Here is a 16,160-nt window from a genome sequence, read left to right on the forward strand (position 1 = left end):
ACCAAGGAGCATGGGGTTGACATCTGAGTTGCCTTCCAAGGGATGATGCAATATTTACGTATGAGGAAGTTAACACCTAGTGGCATGAACTTTCACCCATAGACTAAAGAGACAGATGGAAGCCTAGGAGATAAATTCCCTTTTCTTACTATATGAGCCTACAAGGGCTGCCATAAGAAAGTCCCACAGATTGGGTGGTTTAAACAGCAGAAGTTTATTTTCTCACAGCCCTGGAGGCTGGAAGTCCAAGTTCAAGGTGTCGGCAGGTTCCCTTTCCCCTGAGGCTTCTCTCCTTTGTTGCCTTCTCTCTGGGTCCTCACACGACCTTTCCTCTGTGCACTCACATTCCTAGAGTCTCTTCCTCTTCTTAGAGGAAAACTATCCCTATAGGACTAGGGCCCCACCCTTATGACCTCATTTAACCTTAATTACTTCCTTAAAGGCCCTATTTCCAAATACAGTCACACTGAGTGTTACGGCTTCAACACAGGAATTTGGGGGGAACATAATTCAATCCATAATATGTGCTCTCTCTTGTGGGTGACTCTAAGGCGTGGCTGTTCCAGTGGAATCCTGTGTGCTAATTGGACAGATCTACTGAGCTGTTTCTCTTTGAAGCTTCTCATAAAACAGTACCCATCTTGGTAACACACCAATTAGCATCAGTTTATTTTTCCTACCTCGGTTTCCTTTCTCCTCGCCTTTTCCTCTTTAGTCCTGCTCTCAGATTACATTTTCGAGAGCATCTATAGCATTGATAGATAAATTGTATATATACATCTTTCTCAAGACTTACATCAAACAGACAAAATTAATTCATAATCTATAGAAGATTCAAACAACATAGTTGACTTGTTCTGAACCTTGTACTAAAGAAGTAGAAAATACACATTCCTTTAAGGCTACATACAAATTTTCAACTTAATTCAAAAAAGCAATATCATATAGACCCCATGATTGATAACATTTAAATTGGAAGTCCATAAGAAAATATACTAAATATACTAAGATATAAGTTCACAAAATCAGAGAAATTTGCCTATGTTTTTCACTGAGTTACTCCAAGGACCTAGAATAATTGGCACTTAATAAATATTTAATCTTTTGTTTAAACAAGTGAATAAACAGTTATTGCTTGAAAACCTATACCAAGAAAATTACACATACACTCAAAATATTCCTGAGCTAAATTGAGTACAACTATTTAAAACTAAAGAAAATAAAAGTACTTTGTATCAAACCTTGTGGGATGGAGCTAGTGCTCTTTAGAGGAAAATACATGTCTTAATTGTGTTTTAAAAAATATCAGGGAAACCTAAAAATTAATAAATGAAGTCACCAATGCAAGAAGACAGAAAGCAAACCAGAAACTGAATGAGAAGAACTAGAAGAAAAAAATAATAAAAGATTAAAAAGTGATCAAATAGAGTGAACTTTGAAAAATTGACACATTTGTAGTAAAATTAATCAAGAAAAATTAACAGATATGGCAAAAAATTAGAAGCAATGAGTTTATCAAGAATGTTTTTTTATACTTTTTCTTGTTTTATTAGGTATGTAAATGTTTGTAATTAATGTGTTTCTAGTGCACAATAACATTTATTATTATTAAATACCTCCTTTGACTTCTTTTTAACCTACTTAAAGCATTGAGTTTTGAGAAATATTTAGTTTAACGTTAGTATTGCTACATCTCCACAATTTTATTTAGCATCCTCCTTGCATAACTTTTGACATTCCATTATTTTCACCTTGTCACTTTCATATAATATTTACTTTTGTTTTTTAATTCAAATGAAAATTGCTGCTTCTTAAAGAAATGTAATTTATTGAATTTTACTGTGATCATTAAGACATTAATTTTATTTCTGCCATGATAACTTTAAAATTTTCTTTGCCATTTTTTGAGGTTTCTTAAAGATAGACATTATTTTTAAAAGAGTTTTATATTAACAGAAATATTGAGAAGATAGTACAAAGAATTCCCATACACCACCTCCACCCCCACACACAGTTCCTCTATTATTAACATCGTACATTAATTAGTACAGTACATTTGTTGCAATTAATGAACTAATGTCAAGACATTATTATTAACTAACATCCATACTTGAAAGATATTTCCTTTTTGTTCACTTAATGTCCTATTTCTGTTCCAGGATTCCATATTACATTGAGTTGTCATGTTTTCACAGGCTCCTTTTGGATGTGATCGTTTCTCACTTTTGCTTATTTTGGTGATCTTGGCATTTTGAGGCATATTTGTCAGGTATTTCATAGAATGCTCCTCTATAGGAATTTGCTTGTTTTTCTCATGATTAAACTGGTGTTGTAGGTTTCTGGGAAGAAGATCAGAAGGCTAAAGTATTATTTTCATCATTAATCAAAGGGACATATTATCAACGCGATTTATCGCTATTCATATTGACTTTGATCACTTGGCTGAGGTGGTGTTTGTTAGAATTCTCCACTGTAAAGTTACATTTTCCCCCCATTTCAGTACTGTACTCTTTGGAAGGAAGTCACTATGTGCAACCCACCCGTAAGGATTGGGGAGTTTTATTCCCGCTCCTTGAGGGTGAATTATCTACATAAATTATTTGTAACTTTTCTCCATGGGGAATTTGTCTGTCGTCCTGTATTTATTAATTTGTTTAATAATTTATTTGTATCAGTATGAACTCATTGACGTTTATTTTATACTTTCGGTTATAGTCCAATACTACTTCATTTATGTTGTTCTTCACTTTATTCTGGCTTTGGCTATTAGGATCTCTTTCATTTAGCTCCTGTGTCCTTCTGAGATACCCTCATTGTAGAGGGGTGTGTGTGTGTGTGTGTGTGTGTGTATGTGTGTACTTCCTTACTTTTTGGTATATTCCTGTTCCACTCCTATTATCAGCCATTTCTCCAAGATTCCCTGGTTCCTCTTAGAGGAAATTGGTATTAGAAATCAAGATCTGAATGCTATGCGTGCTTTTGCTCCTGAAGCATCATTCTTTTAGGTCCTCTCAGCTTCAGAGCAAAGAAATACATGTGTGTATACCAATGCATATATATATATATACATGTGTATTAACCATGCCTTTTCATTTTCCATATTTCTGACGCTTTGACATCTTGGGAGCTTCTGATCCTGGAGAGCTTTCCCCTCCCAGGGCATAGGGACAGTAAGGGATTCACCTTCAAGTGTGCCTTTCATATGCAAATCAACCAATCCAAAGCACATATCTCTAACCACATGCCTTATCAAGCTCTTACACGAGGGTCTCTATTCCTCTGCCCCGATCACCCGGGGTCAGGTACTAGACAACTAGAGACAGTCCCTACCCCAACAGAGCCTGCTGAAATTATTCAAACTAGCCAATCCAAGCCTGCTTACCCTGCTTCATCCATTTCTTCCTGTGGAAACCACAATAAAGAATCTTGCTCATGTTTTCCTCCCATTCCCCTTGCCTCCTGACCAGCCCTGGTGCTTCCCCATGTGTCCCTCTGCATAGTAAAGCATGATGTGCCCTCTGCCTTTTGGGAAAGTGAGTAACAAACCGTCTTTGCAACAGCACTCATCTCCTGATCTGTTGGTATCACCATACCTGAATAATATAATATATTTTAAAACAACACATATCTACAAATATTTGTATTTGTAAACATCTATGTCTATATTAACTTAAACATGACTTCTCATGGATGTCTCCAACTCCAATCCATTATCATATGGATCATTCTAGCCTCCTCTTCTTGTTGATTTATAAATTCCCACTCCAACATTGAGAAAACTGTCTCCTACCTCTGTCACCTATTTACTTAATTGCTCAATTCTAGTATACATGTTCAGCAGTATCATAATTTTTAACCTTTACTCCATGGGAAACAACATTATTGACTGGAGAATGGTACTTTTATATAGTACTTTTGCCTTTAGTCTTACAGACTCCATTCATTTCCAAAGTTACTTAGGTCATCATCTTTTTCCCCATCCTCTTCATTGAGACTGTTTCAAGCATTTGTAATACAGTTAGATTTTCTTGTTACAGCCTGCATCTTTTGCTGGGATACCCCAATCTCCTAAATTATCTTTTTAAATTTGTATAAACCAATATTCACTCATTGTGTTGTGAAGTTCTAGAGGTTTTGAAACATATATAACGACATGAATCAACTATTTTAGTATCATCCAGAATAGCTTGACCACTCTAAAATCTGTGCTTATACCTCCCCCTCAACAACTCCAAACCCCTGGCAACTGCTGGTCTTTTTACTGTCTCTATAGTTTTGTCTTTCCTATAGAGTCATACAGTTGAGATTATACAGTATGTAGCCTTTTCTGACTGGCTTCTTTTGCTTAATAATATGCATTAAATGTTCCTCTATGTCTTTTTGTGGCTTTACAGTCCTTTTTTTTTTAATCTCTCAATAATATTCCATTTTATGGATGTGCCAGAGATTGCTTATCCTTTCACCTACTGAAGAACACTTTGGTTGCTTCCAGTTTTTGGCAATTATGAATAAAGCTGCTATAAACATTCAAGGGCAGGTTATTGCAGAGAAATAACTTTTTTACTCAGTTAAGTAAATCCATAGGAGAATGATTGCTAGATTGTATGGTAAGACTATATATGGCTTTGTAAGAAGCTGCCAAACTTTCTTCAAAAGCGGCTGTACCATTTTGATTCTCAACTGCAATGAATGGTAGTTCCTTTACTCTGCACCATTGTCAGAATTTGGTAGTGTCAATCTTTTAGATTTAAGCATTCTGTGCATAGTGATCTCGTTGTTTTTAATTTGCAATTCACTAATGAGAAATGATGTTGAGAAAATTCTCATATCCTTATTGGCCACATATGTGTCTTCTTTGGTGAGGTGTCTGTATAGATATTTTGACCATTTTTTAATTGGGTTATTTATTTTCAGATAATGTCAGTCCTCCACACTTTTTTCTTCTTTTTCAGTACTGTGTTAGCTTTTCTAGGTTTCTTCACTTTTCTTTATAAATTTTAGAATTAACTTGTCAATATCCACAAACTAGCTTGCTGGTGTTTTGATTGGGATTGTAATGAATCTGTAGGTCAAGTTAGAATTTGTAGATCGTTAGATAAAGTAGATCAACTTAATATTGAGTCTTCAAATTAGTGAACCCAGAAATTTCTCCATTTATTTAGGTCTTCTTTGATTTCTTTCCTCAGAGTTTTGTAGTTTTCTATATATAGATTCTGTAAATATTTACTTAGAATTATACCTATATATTTCATTTTTATGCTAATGTAAATAATATTATGACTTTTATTTCAAATTCAAGTTGTTCTTTTCTTGACTTAAGCTTAAATGAGTCTTCTTTCTTTAGTACCCTAAGGCATAAGCTTGGCTATTTGATATTAGATGTTTCCTTTTTTCTAATATACTCATTCAATGATATAAATTTCCTTCCAAGTACTTCTTTTGCTGAATTCCACAAATTTTGATTTTTTCCTCTATCATTTACTTCAAAATATTTTCTTAATTTTCCTTGATACTTCTTTGAGTCATGCATTATTTAGAAGTATTGTTTAATTAAATTAAATTAATTCAATTCAATTGATTTCCAGTTTAATTATATTGTGGTCTGAGAATGTACTTTTCTATTCTTTTAAATTTGTTAGAGTGTGTTTCAGGCCCAGAATATCATCTATCTTGGTGAATGTTCTACATGAGCTTGAGAAGAATAGATATTCTGCTGTTTGGGGACAAAACATTTTTAAATGTCAATTCAATTCAATCAGTTAATGGTGTTAGTTAGTTCAAATATATTCTTACTTATTTTCTCCTTTTGGTCTACCAGTTACTGAAAAAGAACTTCTCATTCTGCAACTATTGTAGGGATTTTTTCTATTTCTTATTGTAGTCTTTTGGTTTTTGTCTTGTGTATTTTGATGCTGTGTTTTTGGATGCATACATGTTAAATATTGTTATGCTTTCTTGGAGAATTGACCCTTTTATCATTTTGGAATGTTTTTCTTTATTTTTAATAATTTTCCTTGTTCTAAAGTCTCTTTTTTTCTGAAATTACTATAGCTACTGCAGCTTTCTTTTGATTAGTATTATCATGGTATATCTTTTACCAACTCTTTACTTTTAATCTATTTGTCTTTTTATTTAATGTATGTTTCTTCTAGAGAACATATATTGGGTCTTGTTTTTCTATCCACTGTGACAGTCTCTGTTTTTACATTGGTGTATTTAGATGATTCACCTTAAAAGTAATTATTGATATATAGTTGGATTAATATCTATCATGTTGGTAACTTTTTTGTTCTTTGCACTTGTTCTTTACTTTTGTTTTGTTTTGTTTTCAGATTTGTCTGCCTCCTCTGGCTTTAATTGAGCATTTTATATGATTCTGTTTTCTCTCCTTTCTTAGCATATCAACTATACTTCTTTTTAAATAATTTTTATGGTTGCCCTAGAGTTTGCAATAAATATTTAAAGGTAAACTAAGTCCATTTTCAAATAACACTCCAATTTCACAAGTAGTGCAGGTACCTTATAACAGAGTACTCCTAATTTCTCCCTCTTGTCCTTTATAACTTTACAGTCATTATTTCACTTATCCATCTGCTATACTCACACAATACATTGCTATCATTTTACTTGAAACAAGCAAGTATCTGTTAGATCAATTAAGGATAAGAAGACGACAGATATATTTTACCTTAATTCCTTCTCCTACACTTTTTCTGTCTCTACGTAAATCCAAGTTTCTGAAACTATATCATTTTCCTTCTCTCTGAAAAACCTCTTTTAACATTTCTTGCAGGGCAGTTTTGCTGGCAATGAATTCCCTTAGTGTTTTGTTTGTCTGATAAGGTCTTTATTGCTCCTTCTTTTTTGAAGAATCATTTCACCAGATATAGAATTCTGAGGAGGTAGATTTTTTCTTTTAACACTGTAAATATTTCCCCCCACTCTACTTTGACTTGCGTGGTTTCTGAAGGGAAGTCTGCCACGGTTCTTATTTTATCTCCATGGGTAAGGTGTTTCCCACCTCTGGCTTCTTTGAACATTTCCTCTTTGTCTGCATTTCCAAAGTTTGAATATGACATGCCTAGGTATAGGTGTTTTGGTAATTATACTCCTTGGCGTTCTCTGAGCTTCCTATATCTGTGACGTGGTGTCTGTCACTAATCTGGGAAAGTTTTCAGCAATTATTACTTCAAAAATTTCTTCTTTTCTCTTTTTTCCTTGTTTTCCTTCTAATATTGCCAATGTGCATATATGACACCTTGTGAAATTGTCCCACAGTCCTTGGATATTCTATTCTGTTTGTTTATATTTACTTTATTATTTTTTCTCTTTTTATTTCAGTTTGAGAAATTTCTACTGACATATCTTCAAACTCACTGACTCTTTACTAAGCCACATCCTGTCTGTTATGAACCCTTAAAGGTAACTTTCAGGGTTTTTTATTTCTAGCATTTTCTATTGATCCTTTTTAGAGTTTTCATCCTCTTGCTCACATTAGTCATCAATTCTTGCATGTTGTCTACTTTTTCCATTGGAGCCCTTAACATACTAATCATAGTTATTTTTAAATCTCTTCATGATAATTTCAAAATCTCTGTCATATCTGAATCTGGTTCAGATTCTTGCTTTGTCTTTTCAGACTGTTTTATCTTGTCTTTTAGAATGACTTTTAATATTTTATTTAAGGGTGGGTATAGCATATTGGGAAAAAGAACTAAAGTTTAAGAGGCCTTTCCTTTGAGGTTTTCTGATACTCTGGCTGGGAGTTAGACTGCTACAATGGCTGGGATAGCTGTGGGTTCCAGGAGTTTCGTATTCCTCTAATGTCCTTGGCTTTTTTTCTCCCCTGTTGCCTTCAGGCTTTCCTAAGAACTCTTTCTTAAATAGAGTCTGTGCCTTGCGGCTCTTTTAGCTGTAATCAACTGGTGTTTTTTTCACTGGAGAGTAGGCCTTGTATAAAATTCACTGGGCATATCTCAAATGTTGACTTTTCCCCTCCTCTGCCAATGATTGGAGGTGCTTTTACTTAGCTCTTCTCAGTGAGTACCTGGTGGAATTCCAAGAAGTAAACCTCATGAAAGTCTGGGGAACTTCTGAAGACTGGACCCTTCAGGAGTTTTTCACTCTCAGGCTAATTCACACTCAGCCTCTAGCAATTCAACCAAATTACTGTTTAAGTCTTCCTACTAGTTTATAACTCATGGGCTTCTGCTTCACTAAGGTGATTTCAGTGATGCTTCTCAGTACTTGCCTCCAGGGTCCAGTCTGAAGTCTTGGTTACTCCGAGTCCTTCCCTACTGCCATACAGACATGGCGAACATAGGTTATATCTGAGTGTGGCCCAGGAGGCTGTAGTCACATCAGAGAACATTCTCTAACCCCACTCAACAGCCAAGTTTCTCCCTGGTCTTTCTCTTTCCAGGTTTCAGGGCGCTACTTTGCCTTATGACCTCAATTCTTTAATGGGTCAAAGAAAGGTCATTGCTTTTCAGTTTGGTCAGCATTCTTCTTGTTGTAATAACAGAAGTGATGATTTCCCAAGCTCTTTACATTTAGGAGCTGAAACTAAAGTCTCTGGAACTGTTTTTTTAAAAATAAGAAAGTATCGTGAACTATTCTATGCAGATAAATTTGAAAACTTACATGTTATAGTTATTTTTCTAGAAAAATATAAATTGGGAAAAATTCACTTACAAGGAAATAGGAAATGTAAATGAAATTATACTAATAAATTTAGTTAGTGATTTAAACTCCTCCACAAAAACACACTAGGCGCAAAGAGTTTTACAGGCAAATTTTATAAGCCTCTCAAGAAATAAAGAATCCTTAGCTATAAATCATTTTTTCCAGAAAAAAAGAAGAAAGAAAAATTTCCTATTAGGAATCTGGGAAAAGAAAGGAGCTTTCTTAACCTGATAAACTTTATTTAACAGAAACCTACAGCGAGCAAACTAAAGAATGGTGAAGCTTAGAAACATTCCTATTAAAGTTAGAAACAAGACAATGACGTTACATATCACCAGTTACATTCAATGTTTTACTAGTTAGTAATAAGACAAGAACAATAAATTTAAGATAAATACTTCATTTCTTTCATTTCTTATTGTTATTGGCAGAATTCAGTTCCTTTGTGGTGATAGATTAAAGTCCCCATTTTCTCTCTGGCTGTCAGGTAGGAATGAATCTCACGCTCAAAAGGCCACTTTGGGGCTCCCTACATCTCAGCAACGCAGAATCTCCCTCACATTGACCCCTCTCAAGCTATAATCTCCCTAAATTTCTGTTCTGCTGAAAGTCTGAGAAAGCGCTCGGCTTTTAAAGAGCTCATGTGATTCAGGCAAGCCTACTCACTATCTTAATGTCAACAGATTAATAAACTTAATTACATTTGCAAAATCCCTTTTGCTGTGTAATATAATCATGACAGCAACAGCACCAAGGGGTGAAGATCATGGGGGCCAACCACACTACTCAGACCACTGTCCACCACGTTAGACTGATATTGTGAAAGCACAATGCTTAATATTGCTTCAGTCAATAATTAATTCATGAATGAGCTAACAATATACTCACAAGAGACCTATAACTTAATTCTGGTGCTGCTCACATATCATCACATCACCTGTGGATGGAATTTGAGAGGCATTATCAATAATCACCTTCATGATCTTTATTATACTTCTCTAGGTTATAATAGGTAATGAAAACAATATTTTCAACTTAATTTCTAAAAACAAGTAATCATTCCTGTGAAATAAAGTTACTTATCTAAGTATTTACTTCAGTTGCATGAAAGAAGCACATCTAGATATAAAATGCAAATATAGGTGTTTGTCTAATCCTCACACTAATTTCAAAATGGAAGGATAAAAAGGAGAAAGCAACTTATCAGTGTTTTAGTAAACGATGAAGTAGAATTAATGCATTGTAGAATTGTGTCTTCAGACTGAACAAGGACTTTAAATTCTCCTTTAAGATAGATTTCCATTCTGGGATAATCTGAGAAAATGTGTTGTGTATACCTCCACAAACTAGATATGAAATGGTAAGAAATATTCTTGCTCCTTATGAGGATCTTGAAGCCAGGAAATGTTTCTCTGAATCCTTTTTTCCCTCAGCTTTCAGTGCCTAGAACAGTCAACTGATCAGAGAACTCTAACAATAGTGTCACCATTGTCACAAACCTTTGGCTCTGGCCCAGCTCACAGACTTATTTTCTTTGGACCACGCAGCAACTTTTAAAAATCAGAATTAGGTGTCAATAATATTAACATTAGGAGATTTCAAATTTTTCTAAACAAATCTAGATTTTTGGCTTATCCTGAAAAATTGGTAGGTCCAGCAACACAGAACCCACATTCATATATGACATCTATCCTCTGAAGGTGCTCCAGTCAGCTGGAACAAGCACTCTCCAGTTTAGCACAGCATGCTACCAGACTGTTTTGCTTATTTACATTACCTACCTGGATCCTCTAAGAGTTTGAGTTTTCTGCCCTTTATCCTCTTTAAATATTATTTTTATGATGCGTTTCAGATATACTAGTCTCAATAGATGCTCTAAGAAAAAAAAAAACAATTTATTTAAGGTTATTATTAAGGTTATTAAATAAAGAGACTCAACTAAACGTTATACCCAATGTTTTCCAAACACCATTGGCCATTGGCTGCAGAGCACTTTAATGAGTAATATTTCTCAATATATAACAGAACTGGCAATTTATGGTACATACCACATACATATATTAGTAATTTAATTGTTCTTACTCCCTGAAAAAAATATGGCACCTTCTTGTCTTAGCCAGGTTCCTCTAGCTTAAGGCAAAATTTACATGCTAAAATTTTTGGCAAAGGGAGAAGATGAGGAAGATTTGCAATTCCAAGGCAAGAAGAGTCAAGGAAAAAGGAGAGGAAAACAGAAAACAGATAAAGAGGAAAAACTAATCCAAAGTGATGTGTGAACAAGCCAGTCAAGGCTTTTTTACAAGAAAACTTAGCTAAATGTTCAGTAACATGAGATATTACTGTACCAGACATGTGGAAGCATGACACTTCAGAACAACCATTGCTAGTCCCTTCTTGTCTACTATCTCTCACTGATCAAGATTCCACGATTGTTTATATTAGTTACCTATCCCCTCCAAGTAACCATTAGGAAAGCCATACCACAGTGGAATATTTCATCAGAGTCTGACAGTGGTGGGATGTTCCAGAAACTTCAGGGTCTGGTTGAGTTGGATCTACAGGCCAAAACTACTGGTGTTCCAAGCCAGCCCTGATGGCCTAGTGGTTATTGCTTTGGTGACCCAGGCTCAGAACCACACTACTTGTCTGTCAGTGGCCATGCTGTGGCAGCAGTTCGCATATAAGGACTAGAAGGATTTAAAACTAGAGTATACAACTGTGTGCTGGGGCTTTGGGGATGGGGAAAAAAAAGAAAGAGAGGAAGATTGGCAAGAGATGTTAGCTCAGGGTGAATCTTTCCCAGCAAAAATATCTGGATGTTCCTGATGACGAGACAATTAAATGTCTTTAAAAAATAAAACAAACAAACAAAAAACTACTGGTATTCTCTCTATGACAGGCAGAATTTAGGCCTTGCTGGAGATCTACACTTACCCAGGGTCAGGCTGATATAGCCAAAAATGTTAGGAGATGAAGCATTGGCAGTGGGCCCTAGGCATCTTCACTGGGCAAGTGGTCCACAAAGCAAATTAGACGAAGCAAATTGGGAGGATAGATACTTCAAGGTTGATACATTTTCTATCAGGTAATACTTAACTCTGAATATTTAATACAGCAGGAAAAAAGCAACAGTTTTAGAGAAACTGTGAATTAATTTTCCCTGTTATAAAAATCTTCTGCAATTAGATATTTAACCTTTTTCATAATTTACCTATTTCCTTTACATGCTAGAAATTTCTCTAGTTGTATGTAAAATGATATAACTTTTCCAGTTTTGATCTTTGTTCCCCCTAAGGTTTAGGCATTGCTGCTTTCTATGACTGGCTATCTTCTATCTCTGCATGAAAACAAAAACATTGCAGATTTATTCACAATATCTTTTAAAATTTACTTTATGTCAAGACTATTCTGTAAAAATATTGATGGTAACTAACAACTGTTTTCTTCATAGATAGACAATAATTTTGAAAAATGACGGCTGAACATCACATCCCATTTATAGGATATAAGTTTGAAGAATATTCACATAAATCATAATATTTTCTACTAATTATATGAAGATTTCACAATCGTTTTTTAAAAAGAGAATTTTGTAGCAAGATAACTGGTAGTGACGAGAGTATAAAAATTCATTTCCTTCCTTTTCTGACAGACGTTTATTTTTTCTTGCTTCATTTTTGTTTCTCTTCTTGATGGGCTCTCTATTCTTTTCCATTGATCTATTTTTGTGTCCTTTTGCCAATACCACACCATCTTGATTACTGTAGCTTATAGTGTGACGATGTCAGGCAGTGTCAGTTCTCTAGTTTTGTTATTCTCTTCCAATATTGTGTTGCCTCTCCATATAAACTGTAGAATCCAGTGTGTCAATATCCACAAAATAACTTGCTCGAATTTTGATTAAGATCGTAAGGAATCTGTAGACCAAGTTGAGAAGAACTGAAATTCTGACAATATTGAGTCTTCCTATCATGAACAGGGAATATATATTTATTTAGCTCTTCCTTGGTTTCTTTCATCAGGGCTTTTTAATTTTCTTCATATAGATCTTGCACATATTTTGTGAAATACCTAAATATTTCAATTTTGGAGGTATTAATGTAAACAGTATTGTGGTTTTAATTTCTAATTTTATTGCTGATATGGATATTGACTTTTATCTCACTCCTTAAACAGCTGAAATTATTTAGTTAATTTCAAATTAATTTATTTAACAACACCTTGTAAGGAAGACGTATATGTTAGTTCCAGTTGTTTATTTCAATCCATTTTACTTTTTCCGTCTTCTCACCCCCTTTCTTGGTAATATCAAAGATAACAGCTGCCCCTGAGACAATATTAATTGTCCTATTTCCACAGCCAGTGCCTAGGTCAGAGAGGAAGCCTAAATCTTGCTGGATGCATGCCATGTATTAGGTTCTGAGCTGGGGGCCTGTTAAAATTCACGATAATATAAGATGAATGTTATTATACTCTTGGTACAGATGAAGCAGCTAGATCTCATAGAGGTTAAGTAACTTGGTCTGGGTCACATCAGCAGAACATCTGTCTTTAACTCTTTCCTCCACATCTACAACTCACAGTCTTCATTGATCACAGTATGCAGTAATCCCCAAATAGACAGCAAAAGTCTAATGGAGAGTTACAGGTACTGTACAACTACAGCAATGTGGACACCTTCAGTTCCTGAGTCTCTTCAGGGACGTGATTTAATATAAAATCATTCTTGATAACCTCTTTGCAGGCTCTGGTCATCTGTTCATCTTCTTCGAGATGAGCTGACCTGAGTTAGAAAGTCAAGATCTGAAGTCCCTAAGCATTTTACATATTTTGAAAAGGAAGAAACTGGTGTCATATTTTCCCAGTCCTCTCCTCTCTGCCCTCAGAATATGACTACAATACAGAACATTCCAGAGAACAATTAGTTTCGGGAATTCAAGATGGCATTGTTTTCCCCAAATGGCACTAAAACTAAGACAACTTTAATGAATTTTCAAAGACTGAGCAAGTTATTTTGGCAACATTACCTCATACCTGTTGGAACATTCATAAATTATGTAAACCCTGAAAGTGAATATTCTGTTAGAAACATATAATGGTTATTCCTTAAATGTTCTAAAAGTTTTATATATAGGTAAAAGACATTTTATTGTACTCTGCTCTTACCCTTGGCTTCTCTGCTTCCTCCATTAGTCTAAGATTGGGTATTAAGGCCAATGAAATTGCAAAATGTAAACATTGGTTTTCTTTTTTTTTTAATTCAGAAAAAGTATTTGTACAAGATGAAAAGTTGGAGTAGTAAATCATCCACTTTATAACATCACCCTCTACAGTATTCCTAGTCCAGTGGTAAAAAACACTGTGTGTTCTCAAACTTGTCTAAACACCCACTCCGTCTCTTTATGTAAGTGAAACTTTGCTTTCAGAACTTTTCACTCTACACATTCTTTATCCAGACCTTCCTTTATATCCATGGCTTCAATTATCATCTGAAATTTAGATTCTAAGTACTGATCATTGCCGAATCTATTTCTCCAGAATAGAACTCAAAAGATAATGTATTTTCCAATGTGATCTACTTTTTACTTTCTTTGTCTTTACTTTTAAAATTTCTCTTTGGCTCTATCTATTCTCTTCTTCCTACATCTCAGAGGATGCTACACTATAACTTTCATGGGTTTTCCCTCTGTGTGTTTACTTGATCCCTTCTTTTCCCAGTTCTCCCAGGGACTTCGACCTTGCATTGGTTTCTTTACCTTAGCTTGGATTTATTCCTTTCTCACTGGTTGCCTTTTCTTCTAAAACTCAAAGTTTTATTCTCAAAGGTTAATTGAATAATGGCCATGAAAGTCTGAAGAAAAGGATTTTAAAAGTATATATATATTTTTCTTTTTTTGTGAGGAAGACTGACCCAGAGCTGACATCTGTGCCAATCTTCCTCTTTTTGCTTGAGGAAGATTGTTGCTGAGTTAACATCTGTGCCAATCATCTTCTATTTTATGTGGGATGCCAGCACAGTGTGGCTAGACAAGCAGTGCTAGGTCCGTGCCAGGGATCCAAACCTGCAAACCCTGGGTCACCAAAGCAGAGCTCACAAACTTAACCACTAAACCACTGGGCCAGCCTCTAAAACTATGTTTTTGGAATCAACAAAACTATCTTTAAACATGGATGCAAACTTTTCAGGTATGCAAACTGAGAAATTATATCATCCACATATACCTAGAAACCATTTCTAAACAATGTAATTACACCAGTGGATGCCAACAAAATAAAAAAGAATACCAACCATTGAAGCCATAGAATGTAAGCAAAATTGATGAATTCATACTAACAATATTTAAAATTGAGATAAAATACTTGTTACTGTTATGATTGTGTGATTTTTCTTTCAAGTGCAAATTTCTAAAATAGGAAAGACATAAAACGGAAAACATTTATCAACAACGTGAAAACAAAATTAAACAAAGGGATGAGCAATAGGTAAGTTGAAGAAAAAGGTCTTGTCTTATTTGAAAGGAAGTTATACTTGCTGATCATAATATGGCCTTAAATTTTTTATATACTTTCTAAACCATTAGAGGAGAAAGAGCAACAATTTTAAAAAGTAGGAAAAGAAAAGCAGGAGAAAATAGTAGAAGAAAAATAAAACAACAAGAAAATATAAGTAGAAAACATTGACTATAATAGCAGACATAAAACCAGACATATCAGTGACCAAGTATAATATCAGACATAAGACATAGCATCAGTGACTATAGTAAATATGAATATTTAACTCTCTACCCCTGCTGCCCGCCACATCTAAGACATTCAGAATGGGATGGCATGAGCCCCTTTCCCAGGTCTCAGTACCCAAGGGTGAGTTTCCTAGTGTGAGATACCAGGCCTGGGATGTGGACAAGGATGGCTGTTTGTGGGGTGAGGGTAAGTAGCTGGAGCTTGGACTTTCAGGCCTGTGGTGTCCACACACATGAGTGCAAGGCCTATCGTGATGCAGGATGATGGAGTTTGAGGTAAAAAGAGAAGCATAGTACACAGGCCAGGGACACATTATTTACATGAGTCAGTGTACTAAAAGACCTAGAAGTTGGGGTCATTTGAAGGTACTTCTTCAGGGGAGGAGATTATGTCATACTTCATTTAACAGCTTGTTATCTTGATATGTAACCTTTAAATATTTAGACATATAGCAGCTAGGCCTCCATCTGTACATCCACTCGATGCCCTCCTAATGTCACAGGTGGGCCTGTATGTGGGATTACAGATGGGTTCGACAATTTTTGCACATCATTTCTTATGGCATCCCACTTCTTCATCCTAAGACTAATTTCTATTTTGACAACATGTATATTTAGCATTTCCTCTAGTGGAAAAAGTAAATTGGAAATTTCCTTAGTCTTGGTTGGAGAATGCCTTCATTTTGTCTTATATTTGAATCACAAGTGGAAATTCTGGATTGAGATGTTTACCTT

The 16,160-nt window shown here is 34.9% G+C and overlaps 1 long non-coding RNA gene across 1 annotated transcript in view; it reads right to left on the minus strand.

The window, feature by feature from the left end:
• LOC139045191 (uncharacterized) overlaps positions 1–16,160 on the minus strand; it is a 103,208-nt gene that overhangs the window by 32,806 nt on the left and 54,242 nt on the right. Inside the window, exons 4-5 of the long non-coding RNA XR_011503086.1 lie at positions 10,467–10,560; positions 9,574–9,622 (exon numbers count right to left, since the gene is read on the minus strand). This is a non-coding gene — a long non-coding RNA (uncharacterized lncRNA). The remainder of the gene's footprint in view (positions 1–9,573; positions 9,623–10,466; positions 10,561–16,160) is intronic.

Source organism: Equus asinus, chromosome 4, assembly GCF_041296235.1.
Source record: "Equus asinus isolate D_3611 breed Donkey chromosome 4, EquAss-T2T_v2, whole genome shotgun sequence".
Lineage (NCBI taxonomy): Eukaryota > Metazoa > Chordata > Mammalia > Perissodactyla > Equidae > Equus > Equus asinus.